This window comes from Aquarana catesbeiana, linkage group LG02 (assembly GCF_042186555.1).
Source record: "Aquarana catesbeiana isolate 2022-GZ linkage group LG02, ASM4218655v1, whole genome shotgun sequence".
Lineage (NCBI taxonomy): Eukaryota > Metazoa > Chordata > Amphibia > Anura > Ranidae > Aquarana > Aquarana catesbeiana.
The window spans coordinates 308,212,466-308,227,794 of record NC_133325.1 but is presented as its reverse complement, the minus strand read 5'-3'; positions in this window follow the sequence as shown (position 1 = coordinate 308,227,794).

The following is a 15,329-nucleotide window of genomic DNA, read 5'->3' as shown; positions in this document are numbered from 1 at the left end:
ATAAGAATAATATATATGTGAGATAACAGTAAGTGGTCTTGCTATGCAAGAACACTTAATAATACTGTTGAAGATGTTTCTAATTACTTATTTCTGTTATAGAAATAATGTCCCTACATGATATACAGTGGGGAAAAAAATTATTTGATCCCCTGCAGATTTTGTAAGTTTGCCCCCTTACAAAAAAAATGAAGGGTCTATAATTTTTATCATAGGTGTATTTTAAATGATAGAGACAGAATATCAATCAAAAATCCAGAATGAACACATAGAACAAATGTTATAAACTGAGTTGCAGTTCAGTGAGTAAAATAAATATTTGATCCCCAAGCTAAGCATGACTTAATACTTGGTGGAGAAACCCTTTTTGGCAAGCACAGAGGTAAGACGTTTCTTGTAGTTAATGACAAGGTTTGCACACATTCCAGGAAGGATTTTGGCCCAGTCTACAGATCTTCTCTAAATCCTTAACGTTTCTTGGCTGTCGTTTGGTAAGGTCTGGAGACTGGCTAGGCCACTCCATGACCTTAATGTGCTTCTTCTGGAGCCACTCCTATGTTACCTTGGCAGTATGTTTTGGGTCATTGTCATGCTGAAAGACCCATCCACCTTCAGTGTTCTGGCTGAGGGAAGAAGGTTCTCATCCAAGATTTTACAACAATAAATGGCCCGGTCCCTTGGCCCCTCAATGCGGCAAAGTCGCTCTGCAAACCTGGTCACCAACTACAAGAAATGTCTTACCCTTGTGCTTTCCAATAAGGGTTTCTCCACCAAGTACTAAGTCACGCTTTGCTTGGGGATCAAATATTAATTTTACTCACTGAACTGCAACTCAATTTATGGCATTTGTTTTATGTTTTTACTGGAATTTTGGTTGATATTCTGTCTCTATCGTTTAAAATACACCTATGATAAAAATTATAGACCCTTCATTTCTTTGTAAGTGGGCTAACTTACAAAATCTACAGGGGATCAAATATTTTTTTCCCCCACTGTACCCCCCTGAAGAAGAACAAAAATGAAAAAGATTACATGCGTTGGGTGTTTTGTTGATATTGTTAACCAATAGATGTGGGAGCATTGTTTTTGACCTATATGGCTATGTAATCTATATACAAACAGTCTTCACAAGATATATTCATTCATTAAAGAACTCTTTTATGTCTTTTGTATTAATAAAGATAGTATAAGTTTTTTTTTTTTTGCAAGTTTGTTCACTTTTTGTCTATTTTTTTTGGTTCCCTGTAAAGTCCCATTATTGAGGGATCAAGATGTACAGTATGGTGGCCCTTAACTCAGTCATCTAAGCATACTGTATGTCCTAATGGCACAGTCTCACTGGGGCCACTAAATAGATGTTTTTTTTAAGCAAATATATAGCACAAAATGAATTTACCATGCTTCCTGTTCAGTTCCCACCAGAAATTTTGAACATGTGTCACCAAAGATCTCACGTGTCGCCAAAGATCTCATGTGTCATCAAAGATCTCCCAGTATCCATTAATAATGTCAACTGAAACATAAATGCATATGCATCAATGGATGCTGTCATAACAGCATAAAAGTAAAGTAGTATATGATATAAGTATGTATATGCATGAACCAATCTGTCTCAATAATGGTATGGGCTTAGAATCTTGGGAACAATAGAGAAAAATAAATAAATAAATGAATGAATAAATAAAATGTGAATAAAAATTTGTAAATAAAAAGAAATATATATGAGAAAAACAGTGTGATAGAGTGTGTGTCCCACATAGCATGTATCCAAGTCCATTGTATGTGTCAGCTAAAATAAGAATATATGTATATCAGTTGGTACTATACCAACAGAGTAACCATGAAGTATACAATGTAATGAAAAATATATATATACATATGAATCAATGTTGTTCAAAGCTAGATGGACTTGGAAACTCGGAGACAGTGAAATAAATGAGATGAATATGTAATGGTGTGTGCATGAATGAACCATGTGAGTGAACATAATAATGTGTGAGACAATGTATATGGCAGACTATATTAAAGTTAAGTACTCAAATGTGAAGGGAGTGAATGGATGATTAGCATCCATCAAGGAGTGTGAACTCACCTTGAATGAAGTGAAACTGCTGCATGTGAGTGAAACAGGAAATAGGAAGTGACAAACAGATCCCAGCCATGACTAGCCCCCAATTTATATCTGCAGAGGGCCCAGTGAGCTCCGCTTCCAATGCTATGTGTGCGTGACAAGGCACGCAAACATGGATGATGATCGCCGCCAAATGGGGGCGCGCCTGCACAAACGCCCCCAGACGCAGGTGCTGACATACCATGCAATAGCGAGCTGATGACGCAGCAGGGGATGCCGGCCGGTGGACATGGTTGCATGGCACCAATGTATAGGTGGCCCTGCCCATCTGAACAGGGCAGGGGGGGACAGCAGGAGGTATGAAAATCTCTCTTGTATACATCGCAGCTCCCGAGCCGGACAATAACCAATGCCACCAACAGGGAACAGCACCAAGAACCTAGATCAGCCCATGGGAGACGTGGTATCTGAGTGTTGGACAAAATGGCTGAAAGGGCTACAGAATAGAATAATTGCATGTAAGGAATAATTGGCTAATGGTGGTAGCAGACCAGGTTTTGACTAAATGGGTGTCTTCCGCCCGGGTTCAATAGACAAAAAGGAAAAGGTCTCGTGTCACCCGCAAACCATCTCAATCCCAATATATGCAACAAAAAACAGGAAATCGCCCCAGGACTTTAAATGAGGTGAATGCAGTTAGCCAACAATTGACAGAGTAATTGCAGTCACAAAATTGATTTAAATTGTCATGCAAACATAAACAACATGAATCATAGCCCAGCCACTAAAATGATACACACAGTAAAAAGTGTTATTACACGTATCATGGTATAAAATGTAAATTGCAACGTACACAGGCATATAAAGTATCCCAATGCATTTCACAAGACCATGCTCGCTTCATCAGGGGTAGTTGCTTGTGTAGTATATCTGTAGGGGGTATAATGCGCCAAATAAGTATCAACACAGAGATGGTTTCGTGATAATTAGTCAAGAGGGTCCAAAATGCATGGGCCTACACGCATGATGCAGCAAGCATGGTCTTGCGAAATGCGATGGGATACTTTTCATGCCTGTGTATTTTGTAATTTACATTTTATACCATGATACGTGTAATGACATTTTCTACTGTATGTATCATCTCAGTGGCTTGGCTATGAATCATGTTGTTGATGTTTGCATGACAATTTTAATACATTTTGAGACTGCAATTACTCTGTCAATTGTTGGCTAACCCCATTCACCTCATTTAAAGTCCCAGGGCGATTTCCTGTTTTTTGTTCCCTTACACAAGTGGGAGCGAGTACCTGTTTTTGACAAGTTTTCCCTTTCCCCTCGAAAGGTGCCAAATGTGAGGGGGGAAGGAAGCAGATATGCGGAGTTTCCACTTTTAGGTTTTCCACTTTTAAGGATCTCCGCTTTAATTTTTCCAAAATGGAGGAACAAAACGTTTTGGCCTAAGATATACTCTTTCGGGCATATTTATAAAGCAGTGAATGCAACATTTAATAAGCATGCACTGTAAGTGTAATACCTGCTCCACACTGCCAGGATCCCTCCGCTGGTGGATGCCAGTACTGCGGTCAAAAGATGACAATACCAGCAGGGAAAAGCTCTTCTGACAGGTCCAAACTGCCAGGAGACACCTGCTGGTGGGCCTCAGTACTACATGCCGAATGATCGATATTACCAGCGGAGGGAACATTTCCTAACAATACCCCCCCTCGAAGGAGAGACCTCCGGATGCTCCAACTAGACGTTGCTGGGGAAAGTCTATGGCATCAAGCCGGGCAGCGGGCAAATTCACATCAGATTGGGCAATAAGTACTTCAAGCTGGATAGCAGGCACAGGAACCTCAAGCTGAGTAGCAGGCACATCGAACTAGGCAACAGGCACATCAAGCTGGGCAGCCGGCATGAGCACATCAAGCGGGGCAGCAGGCACAGGCACATCAAGCGGGGCAGCAGGCACATCAAGTGGGGCAGAAGGCACATCAAGTGGGACAGCGGGCACAGGCACTTCATGCTGGGCACGGGCACTTCAAGCTGGGCAGCAGGCACAGGCACTTCAAGCTGGGCAGCGGGCACAGGCACTTCAAGCTGGGCAGTGGGCACGGGCACATCAAGCGGGGCAGCAGGCACAAGCACATCAAGCGGGGCAGCAAGCACATCAAGCTGGGCAGCAGGCATGGGCACTTCAAGCTGGGCAGCAGGCATGGGCACATCAGGCTGGGCAGCAGGCAAGAACACATCAGGCTGGGCAGCAGGCAAGAACACATCAGGCTGGGAAGCAGACAGAGGCTCATCAGGCTGGGCAGCAGACAGAGGCTCATCAGGCTGGGCAGCAGACAGGAACACATCAGGCTGGGCAGCAGACAGGAACACATCAGGCTGGGCAGCAGACAGAGGCTCATCAAGCTGGGCAGCAGACATAGGCTCATCAGGCTGGGCAGAAGACAGAGGCTTATCAGGCTGGGCAACAGACAGGAACACATCAGGCTGGGCAGCAGACAGAGGCTCATCAGGTTGGGCAGCAGACAGAGGCTGATCAGGCTGGGCAGAAGATAGAGGCTCATCAGGCTGGGAAGCAGACAGGAACACATCAGGCTGGGCAGCAGATAGGGACACATCAGGCTGGGCAACAGACAGGAACACATCAGGCTGGGCAGCAGACAGAGGCTCATCAGGCTGGGCAGCAGACAGAGGCTGATCAGGCTGGGCAGTAGACAGAGGCTCATCAGGCTGGGCAGCAGACAGGAACACGTCAGGCTGGGCAGCAGATAGGGACACATCAGGCTGGGCATCAGACATGAACACATAAGGCTGGGCAGCAGACAGGGGCTCATCAGGCTGGGCAGCAGACAGAGGCTCATCAGGCTGGACAGAAAACAGAGGCTCATCAGACTGGGCAGCAGACAGGAACACATCAGGCTGGGCAGCAGACAGGAACACATCAGGCTGGAAAGTGGGCATATCAGTCTGGAAGGCAGGCACTAAGACATCAGGCTGGAAGGCAGGCAACAAGACATCAGGCTGGAAGGAAGGCACCAAGATATCAGACTGGAAAGTGGGCACATCAGAATGGAAAGCGGGCACATCAGACTGGAAGGCAGGTACATCAGACTGGAAGGCAGGCACCAGGACATCCGACCAGAAGGCAGGCACATCAGACTGGAAGGCAGGCACATCAGACTGGAAGGCAGGCACCAGGACATCAGAATGGAAGGCAGGCACATCAGACTGGAAGGCAAGTACATCGAAGAGGAGTTGGGGAATACACCTGTCTTCAAGAGTTGTGCGTCTGCTGGAGGCTGCTAAAAAGATCCTGTAAGGACTGTTAAACCGTTGGGGAAAAGACCCATCCATGAACTTATCCTGGTTACTCCCGTGACATCTCCTGGGATCCTCATCCATATAAGCTTACTCGACACAGGGGGTGTAGACCCATCTGTGTCCAGTTGCTCTGGTAAGCCTCCCCCTTATACATATGGTGGTGGATCTCCTATCAACACGATATTCAGATTGCTTTTTGCTTTTTGGTGCTATATATATACTTCAACGGATGTTCCATGGACTTTTTTTCACATTAATATATGTTTGATGTGTTTATTTCAAACGGACGTTTTTGGGACTCTATTTCTCACAAATTTGTTACCTAAACCTGTCCTCCTAACCATATTAATTTTTGCATTTTCTAATCACTTTTGCATATACTTTTGCGATATGCTTACATTGTATACTATGAATCTATGGTAGTTATTACTGATTCTCTAGCGCTGCACTTTTTTTCCTTTGATATTCAAGGCAAGTACATCAGACTGGAAGACAGGCACATCAGACTGGAAGGCAGGCACCGAGACATCAGGCTGAAGGGCAGGCACCGAGACGTCAGGCTGGAAAGCGGGCACATCAGACTGGAAAGCGGGCACATCAAACTGGAAAGTGGGCACACCAGACTGGAAGGCAGGCACATCAGACTGGAACGCTGGCTCTGGCTCTTCGGGCTGGAACACTGGCACCTCGGGCTGGAACACTGGCACGGCGGGCTGGAACACTGGCACGGTGGGCTGAAACACTGGCACGGCGGGCTGAAACTCTGGCACTGGAACTTGAGGCTGGGACAGATTGGTGGGTGTGGAGGCAGGTTGGGTTAATGGCAGGATTGTTTTGGTTGGGAAAAACTTTCGTTTTTTTCTTTGGCTTAGCCACTGAAGCTCTGTAGGTGAGGGGTGCAGCAGACTGGAAAGAAGGATTGGTATATGGCAGAGAAACGGTATCAGTAGCTGGGGGAAGTTCCTGTAGGTTTGTAGGCAGCTGAGAAGAGGCAGGTGGGTTGAATGCAGGATAGGTACAGGGAGCAGAGACCGGATATGAGTATTTGGTTGGGAGCAGCGTATACTGAGCTACAACTGAGGTTGACATGGGTGATGGGGAAACATACATTTGGGTAGGTTGGTGTTTGATGGCAGAGGTCGTTTGTTTGGCTGGAGCTGATTGCACTATGTCAGACCTTGCTGAAAGTATAGGTTGTACAAACTGTGGTTTTAAATCTCCCTGTCTAACAAAAGACTGAGCAGATACAATGCACGCAGCAATCACCTGTGGGGAACAGGCTGAGTAGTGCTCACAAAAATCGTTGGGATCATCTTCAAAAAGCCATGCTAATGAAACAACCTGATTCATATCAAAAGGAGGAGTGAAATCATCATGGCCCTCTGGAATACACGGCAGGGCCAGCTCAGTACAGATCTTGATCAAAGGCTGCAACTCCCCAAACAATATATAACCCTGATCGACCAGGGAGTGAGCCAAACCTATAGTTGCAAACAACTGGTCACTAGGCCATCCTTTCAAAGCCTGGCGGCAATAATCACCACTTTCAGATGCCAGCAGAGAAAGATAAATAACCTCATCGGCATTCATGTTTTCAACCAAACTGAATCAAAATGGTTCCCCTGTGCAGCCACTTCTGGTCAGGAATGGCCCTGGTATTCTGTCATATACCAGATAAGACCAGAACTGTGTGACTGCAACAGAGTGAACCAGACATAAATAGGTGAAAGTAAGTTTATTAAGGTAAATGCATATACATGTGAACACACCACCAATACAGAGTGAACAACCCAAACAACCAGTGATAATACACAACCAGCATATGTAGCAAAAGGGAGTACCAGAATCGTAGTCAAGCCAGGCCGGGGTCATAAACAGGAGATCAGTAGATGGGGGCCAGGAGTAAACAGACAGGGAACAAGATGGAAGGGATCAGGCTGCAGGGCAAATATCCAGGGATACAGGAACAGATTCAGGATACAGGATACAGAAATCAGGGTTCAGGTAAACAGGCTGCAGGTCAGGGCACAAGGACAATACCAGGGCAAGGTGAGTTTTCACTGGCCGGGTATTTATACAATAGCTGCTAACAAGGTCAGGTGAAGCCTGATTGCAGAAGGTAATACCTACTTCACACTACCAGGATCCCTCCGCTGGTGGATGCCAGTACTGCGGTCGAAAGATGACATAATACCAGCAGAGAAAAGCTCTTCTGACATCTCCAAACTGCCAGGAGACACCTGTTGGTGGGCCTCAGTACTGCACGCCAAATGATCGATATTACCAGGGGAGGGAACCTTTCCTGACAGCAAGTGGATCTTCCTGATGCACATGTTTTATATTACAATTGAAAAATGAACCGCTTGTGAAAGTTTAGTGAATGTTTCATTCACTGCTTTAGAAATATACACTTTTATATTGTACACACGATTTTTGGATAGAGTGTATAGTATACACACAATTGAGGGAATTCAGTAAAGTCCTAATGACACTTTTTTGATCGTATGGCCCTTTAAAACGGCCTATGCCAAATTAAAAAAAAAAAATCCCTGACACCAGATTTAGTAGCTTTACCGACATGTGCAGTAGATTCAGGCAATTCTTATTAGCACCACTTTTACAAAGTTTTTACAAAGTGCAGGTGAATCAGGGAGCCATCTGTGCTCCAACACATAAACAAACAAAAAGAAACTCTTTAAATTCTGATAACATCACGTGAATCCCGATTTATTGAAGCAAACAATCACCATATAGTCATTGTGAAGTCACCCTGAAGACTTCATAGTAATTCTTCGCTTAAATATCTTTGCAATTAATCAGGATCCATGTAATGCTATCAGAGTGCAGTCTCCTTTTGTTTGTTCATGTGCAGGTAATTAAGACCAACTCTAACTTGGTGTACAGAATCAGGTAGAGTACCTGTCTCTGAATGCTGTGTAGCAGGTGACATATTTTCCGCCGCTTCCTCTTCCCCTTCCCATCCCACCTGTCTTTGATTGTAAAGGACATTTTTGGCTTTACAGCCAACTGCTCTCTAGCTACCAGTGATGCTGACAATGGGTGGAGCCTGAAGGGAAAGCTGAAACACTAGTCAGGTTTGCTCTCTCCTTGTGATTGATATTGGGCAGGTTCTATAGTCAATAGACAGGCATCCACCCACAAACCTTAGTAGCTGCGCTGACCGTGTGGTAGCTGCAGCAGCAGGAGGGAGCTCAGCTGCACTGAGGACAGAGTGTCTGTATGTGTTGCATGCCCCAGCCTCATTGATGGAGAAATTAAAGAGAACAGGTCCAGCCAAAAAACAAAAAAAAAATATGTAAAAGTCTTTTAATATTAGGGCACCTCCAGGGAGCCCGCAATGTCGGCACCCCAGCCGATCTTCTGGTCAACTCCCGGGTGCTGCCGCCGCCATTCCTGGTAAGGGAACCAGGCAGTGAAGCCTTTCGGCTTCACTGCTGGTTCCCTACTGTGCATGTGCAAAGCACGCCGCGCTTTCTAATTGGCCCGGCAGTGGGGGAAGGAGGAGGGGGGACGAACATCCGGGAGATCGGGCTGCGGCCCATCTCCCGGAAGTGGGGAAGGGTACCTGTCATAAACAGGTCCCCTCCCCCCTGTAGGATGCCAAATGTGACACCGGAGAAGAGGAGAAAGCATATAAGTGGAAGTTCCACTTTTGGGTGGAACTCCGCTTTAATTTTTTTGTCTGGTATTCTTGTTACATTTTCCAATATATTTACATTCTCTATCTTTATCTGCTATTATTTAATGAAATGTTATATACAGTTTGATTTTACCTACAAGTGTTTATGTGATCTATCACGTAATCGCAATAAAACAGGTGTACCTGTTTAAAACAGGTACAGGGATTTGTCACCCGCACCAACATTAGTTGAGCAGACACGTTAGACACTTTTTATGAATTTCCCTGAATGTTTTTCTCTTTGGAATGAGTCAGCCTGATAAAATATTTGCACTGAATGATCTGCATTCATTCTTTTGACTTATTTTCCTCCCTGTCAAACTCACAAAAGAGAAGGAGAAATGTAACTCTAGTTTGTGCACATATTTATTTGGGTAAGTAAATGTAGATCTATTCATGTTCGTTATGTCTCCAAATAAAGAAAACCTAATGTAAATTGCAGTTTCCCATTTAAAATGAATTACCAATAACCTTGGTAAACAATGAGCAGATTAATTAGGAAGAGTAGACTGTGCACATGTAGAATGCCTCTATTTTGAGCACATTGTCCTGTGTCGTGTTCCTGTGCCATAGCTAAGTGGAATCCTGTTCTTTTCCTGGGTCCCATCTGTTACAAGAATCGTTGTGCACATTTGCTGACAGAGTTGAAGCTAAGTTTCCTTCATATATAACCTCAATAGAGTTGAACCATCCAGATGGGCAAAGCTTATTACAGCCTGTTGTATCATAGAAAATAGACTGTGATTTATATGCAACAAATCTGGAACCAAGGAGATTGTGTGCAGGGTACAGGATCTATAAATCTTCATTTCTCTCTCTCTCTCGGTGCTCTTCCTTCCCAAACGGTGCCCCACCTGAGTAAGGATATAGTGTATGTTGGCAAGCAGCCCAGCGTATTGTCAGTGCATTTTCTTTCCTCTATCTCTCGAAATAATTGTTCATTGAGAAGAGAACATTGTGTGCTTAGTTTCTACAGGTTCACAAATGCAATATTGGCCTGTTTGAAAAGAGGATTTACGCTGATTTGGGTGACCTGCAAATAACTGTTCTCAGGTTGTCTTTCTCAGGAATGACAGTATCATTTGATGTCTAGATATACCGTAATATTATATGGCTGCTTGTAGGTTTACACTCGTTTTTTTACTGCACAAAGAGGTTTGTTAGCTTTGTTTATAAACTGGGCAACTGTAAACAGAAGGACCCAATCAATTTGTAAATTAGGTTTAAAATCAATTTAATGCACTGACCACACTGTACACATGCTGCTGGCCACTTTCATATTTTTATTTTTTTATTACATTTGCTTTTTTGTTTTGCAGGACATATTTTCTAAAAAAAAAAAAAAAAAAAAATATAGCCTTTTATTTCACCATCATTGGAAAATACTATGTTGGACAATACACTCACTGGCCACTTTATTAGGTACACCTTATCTATCAAATCAAGTTATAAAACGCTGCGCTATCAAAATGATAAATATAAATATATGATTAATAAAGTGGTATTGCGCTCTCTCGTGACATGTATAAAATGTCCAAAATACTATACATTAATGTGCAATAAACTTCAATAAATAAATGAATTAATAAGAGTGCTTCAATAAGCCTGTGAAAATATATATATATACATTCTCCAAGATATTTGTGCAATATTCAAACAAATAATAAATAAATATTTCAAGAAAAAAATCATCCATGCGATTCAGTGTTGCATCCATGCAATGCAGTGCTGTATCTCTGTAATTCAGTGATAGTGCAATGTTCAAACAATATTAGATAAAAAATTCCAAAGAAATATCATCCATGTGATTCAGTGCTACATTATCGTAATTCAGTGTTGCATCTGTGCGATTCGGTGCTGTGTAGCTTAGTGCTATGATCAAATTAACAGACCATACACATTCCAAAATCCATCCATGTGTTTCAGTGAACACAAACTAAAGTGCTGTGTGCTCACATAAGTGCTCCCCCCAGGTGATAGCCCCTCACCTTAGAGCGTGTGACCTTGCGATTAAGCTTGGTCAAAATGCACCATAGAACCTCTATGGGTTCGGTATTGTATGCTGGATCCTGGATAGGTTACACTCGTGCCTCTGTTCCTCACAGCAGTCCAGTTTATACCTTGGTATATCAATATAAAGAGAACTTCATGGTGCAGTATGTATTACCTTTATTTTAAATCACAATAAAAACCCACAGTGGGTACTCACAATGTCAAGGCGCTTACAGTGCACCACTCTAAAACAGCGGTAACGATCGGGTGATGGCGGCCAGTAATGGGGTGGCGTACTAACAACAGATGGTGTGTGTGTAGCGTTCTGTCCTGTCCCCTTCCCCTACGCGTGTCAATACAAGGGGTGAATCACCCCCTGATGAAGATACAAAATACCCCTTGTATCGACACGCGTAGGGGAAGGGGACAGGACGGAACGCTACACACACCATCTGTTGGGAACGATTAGTACGCCTCCCCATTACCGGCCACCGTCACCCGATCGTTACCACTGTTTTAGAGTTGCGCACTGTAAGCGTCTTGACATTGTGAGTACCCACTGTGGGTTTTTATTGTGATTTTAAATAAAGGTAATACATACTGCACCATGAAGTTCTCTTTATATTGATATACCAAGGCATAAACTGGACTGCTGTGAGGAACAGAGACACAAGTGTAACCTATCCACGATCCAGCATACAATACCGAACCCATAGAGGTTCTAAGGCGCATTTTGACCAAGCTTAATCGCAAGGTCACAAGCCCTAAGGTGAGGGGATATCACCTGGGGGGAGCACTTATATGAGCACACAGCACTTTAGTTTGTGTTCACTGAAACACATGGATGGATTTTGGAATGTGACTGTTAATTTGATCATAGCACTAAGCTACACAGCACCGAATCGAACAGATGCAACACTGAATTACAAGGATGTAGCACTGAATCGCATGGATGATATTTCTTTGGAATTTATTATCTAATATTGTTTGAACATTGCACTATTACTGAATTACAGAGATACAGCACTGCATTGCATGGATGCAACACTAAATCGCATGGATGATTTTTTTCTTGAAATATTTATTGTTTGTTTGAATATTGCACAAATATTTTGGAATATTTATATATATTTTTCACAGGCTTATTGAAGCACTCTTATTAATTCATTTATTGAAGTTTATTGCACATTAATGTATAGTATTTTGGACATTTTATACATGTCACGAGAGAGCACAATACCACTTTATTAATTATATATTTATCATTTTGATAGCGCAGTGTTTTATAACTTGATTTGATTATCTTGCATTGTATATGAGACATGCGTAACGTTAGCAGCTGATCATTTGTAAGATACACTATTTTGGAGACCTGATTTGGTCAACCACCTGGAGGCTCACAGGACTATTAATTAGCACACCTTATCTATCCCTTGGTAACACAAATTGCTAATCAGCCAATCACGTTGCAGCAACTCAATGCATTTAGGCATCTAGACATGGTGAAGATGACCTTTGGTGAGTGGGGTCACAAGAGGGGAGTGTGGCACACGAACACTATTTTACTTGAATCACTGAAGCACTTTATATATTTTTTGGAGCACTCAGCACTTTATTATAGTTTGATCTCATTTGTATTTTGTCACTACTGTCACTGATACTGTTTTGAGCACATTATGCAATTGTTGTTCAATATTCTGCAAGCGCTGATAATTTATATATCCATTCTTGAGGTTTAGTACCTTTGTAATAGCCGCCGCAGTTTATTTTTTCATTTATACTTTCACTTAGCATGAGTTTTATTTAGCATATATACAAGATGATAGAAAGGCAACAGTAACTCATATACCAATCATTAACCACTTGCTTACAGGGCACTTAAACCCCCCTCCTATCCAGACCAATTTTCAGCTTTCGGCGCTGACGCACTTTGAATGACAATTGCGCGGTCATACAACACTGTACCCAAATGAAATTTTTATCATTTTTTCACCACAAATAGAGCTTTCTTTTGGTGATATTTGATCACCTCTGCGGTTTTTACTTTTTATTAAAAAAATGTAAAAATCTGATTTTTTTTAAAAAAAAGTTTATTTTTTATATTTTGTTATAAAAAATTTTAAACGGGTAATTTTTCTCCTTCATTGATGTACGCTGATGAGGCGGCAGTGATGGGCACTGATAGGCGGCAGTGATGGGCACTGATGGGTGGCAGTGATGGGCACTGATGGGTGGCAGTGATGGGCAGCACTGGCAGGTGGCACTGATTGGCACTACAGGTGGGCATTGATAGGTGGTAGTTGTGGGCATTGATAGGTGGCACTTGTGGGCACTGTTAGGTGGCACTGTGGGCACTGTTAGGTGGCACTGTGGGCACTGTTAGGTGGCACTGTGGGCACTATTAGGTGGCACTGTGGGCACTATTAGGTGGCACTTTTATTGGGCACTGATGAGGCAGATGTGCCTCTTCCACTTGGGGACCGATGTCCCTCACATCCGATCCGGTGATCGGCTTTTTTTTCTACTCGCGCTGTCAGCGTGAGTAAAAAAAAAAAAACGATTACCGATCTTTTGTTTACATCATGTGATCAGCTGTCATTGGCTGACAGCTGATCACATGGTAAGGGGCCGGGACCGGCCCCTTACACAGATCGGTGATCAGCCGAGTCTCAGTGACTCGGTGATCACGGCGCACGCAGGGAGCGTGCACAGGGGAGGACGTCATATGACGGCCTCCCAGGAATGTAGGTCCGCGCTGTAGCCCTCATTCGGCTATAGCGCGGATGCCAGGTAGTTAAAAACAAGGTATGCAGAATACCATCTCTGAACACACAACACATCAAACCTTGAAGCAGATGAGCACCAAGTGCTACTCCTGTCAGCAAGGAACAGGAAACTGAGGCTACAATTTGCACAGGCTCACCAAAATTGGAGAAGAGAAGATTGGAAAAACGTTGCCTGGTCTGATGAGTCTCGATTTCAGCTGCGACATTCAGATGGTAGGTTCAGAATTTGGCGTAAGCAGCAACGAAAGCATGGATCCATCCTGCCTTGTATCAATGGTTGAGGCTGGTGATGGTGTAATGGTGTGTAGAATATTTTCTTAACACACGTTGGGCCCCTTAGTACCAATGGAGCATCATTTCAACACTACGGCCTACCTGAGTATTGTTGCTGACCATGTCCATCCCTCTATGACTATTGTGTACCCATCAAGTGCATGATGCTATCATGTCAATATGGACGAAAATCTCTAAAGGAATGTTGACTCTATGCCATGAAGAATTAAGTCAGTTCTGAAGACAAAAGGGGGTCCAACCCGGTACTAGCAAGGTGTACTTAATAAAGTGACTGGTGAGTGTATATCCTGCTTGAGACTGTTTTAAGCTAGGATCAGGAGTCCACCATGTAGAGAAACATATTTGTTTGTATTAAAAATGGGAGTACTTGCTCGCTGCTATGTTCTGCTATTGAGTGCTATAAGACTACAAAACTTACTAAGCGGATCGCTCACACCTATAAACACTCTCTAAATATGTATCAATGTGCAAAATGATATTCAAAAGCGGAGCCGCGCTCCCAAAAGCTAATGTGCTAATATCCCTTTAAATCTGTTTGCATAACAATTTTCAAACTCTACATATCATATCAAACTATTATATATGGTTTGATATGATGTGCTGAGTATTCAGACCTTCATACAGCTTCTGATTACCCTACATTTACATCTTCCATTCAGTACAATCAGAAGATGCCAAAACTACTGACAACGAGGAAGATTTCACTTATCTTTATCCATTTCTGCTGCTGAAAGTGACCCTGGTGTCAAACTATTCATCTCAACAATAATGTTTGTGATGATAGCAAGGTCTAACAATGGTGGGGGTAGTACTGAACAGCATTCATTTTCCTTCATTTCCCCCAGAATTTGCAAGCTGGTAATAAAAAAAAGGTCAGAGTTAAACCTCTTATCTGTGCTAAGCATGGAGAGACAAGACATTAGACACAAAACAGTCTTATCATAATGTATTGAGAATAATGCAGGACATCATAAACCTTACTCAGCAGGGTCTTCAAAGGACTTCAAATGAGGCTCTGTTTTAAATGGTGAAGTCAAACAGACTAAAGAGCAGTTTGAGCAATACACATCTGTTTTAATACCTAAAACCTAAAACCTAAAACTGAACTTCCAGAGGCAAGTGTTACACATATTCCATATATTATTGTGGTACA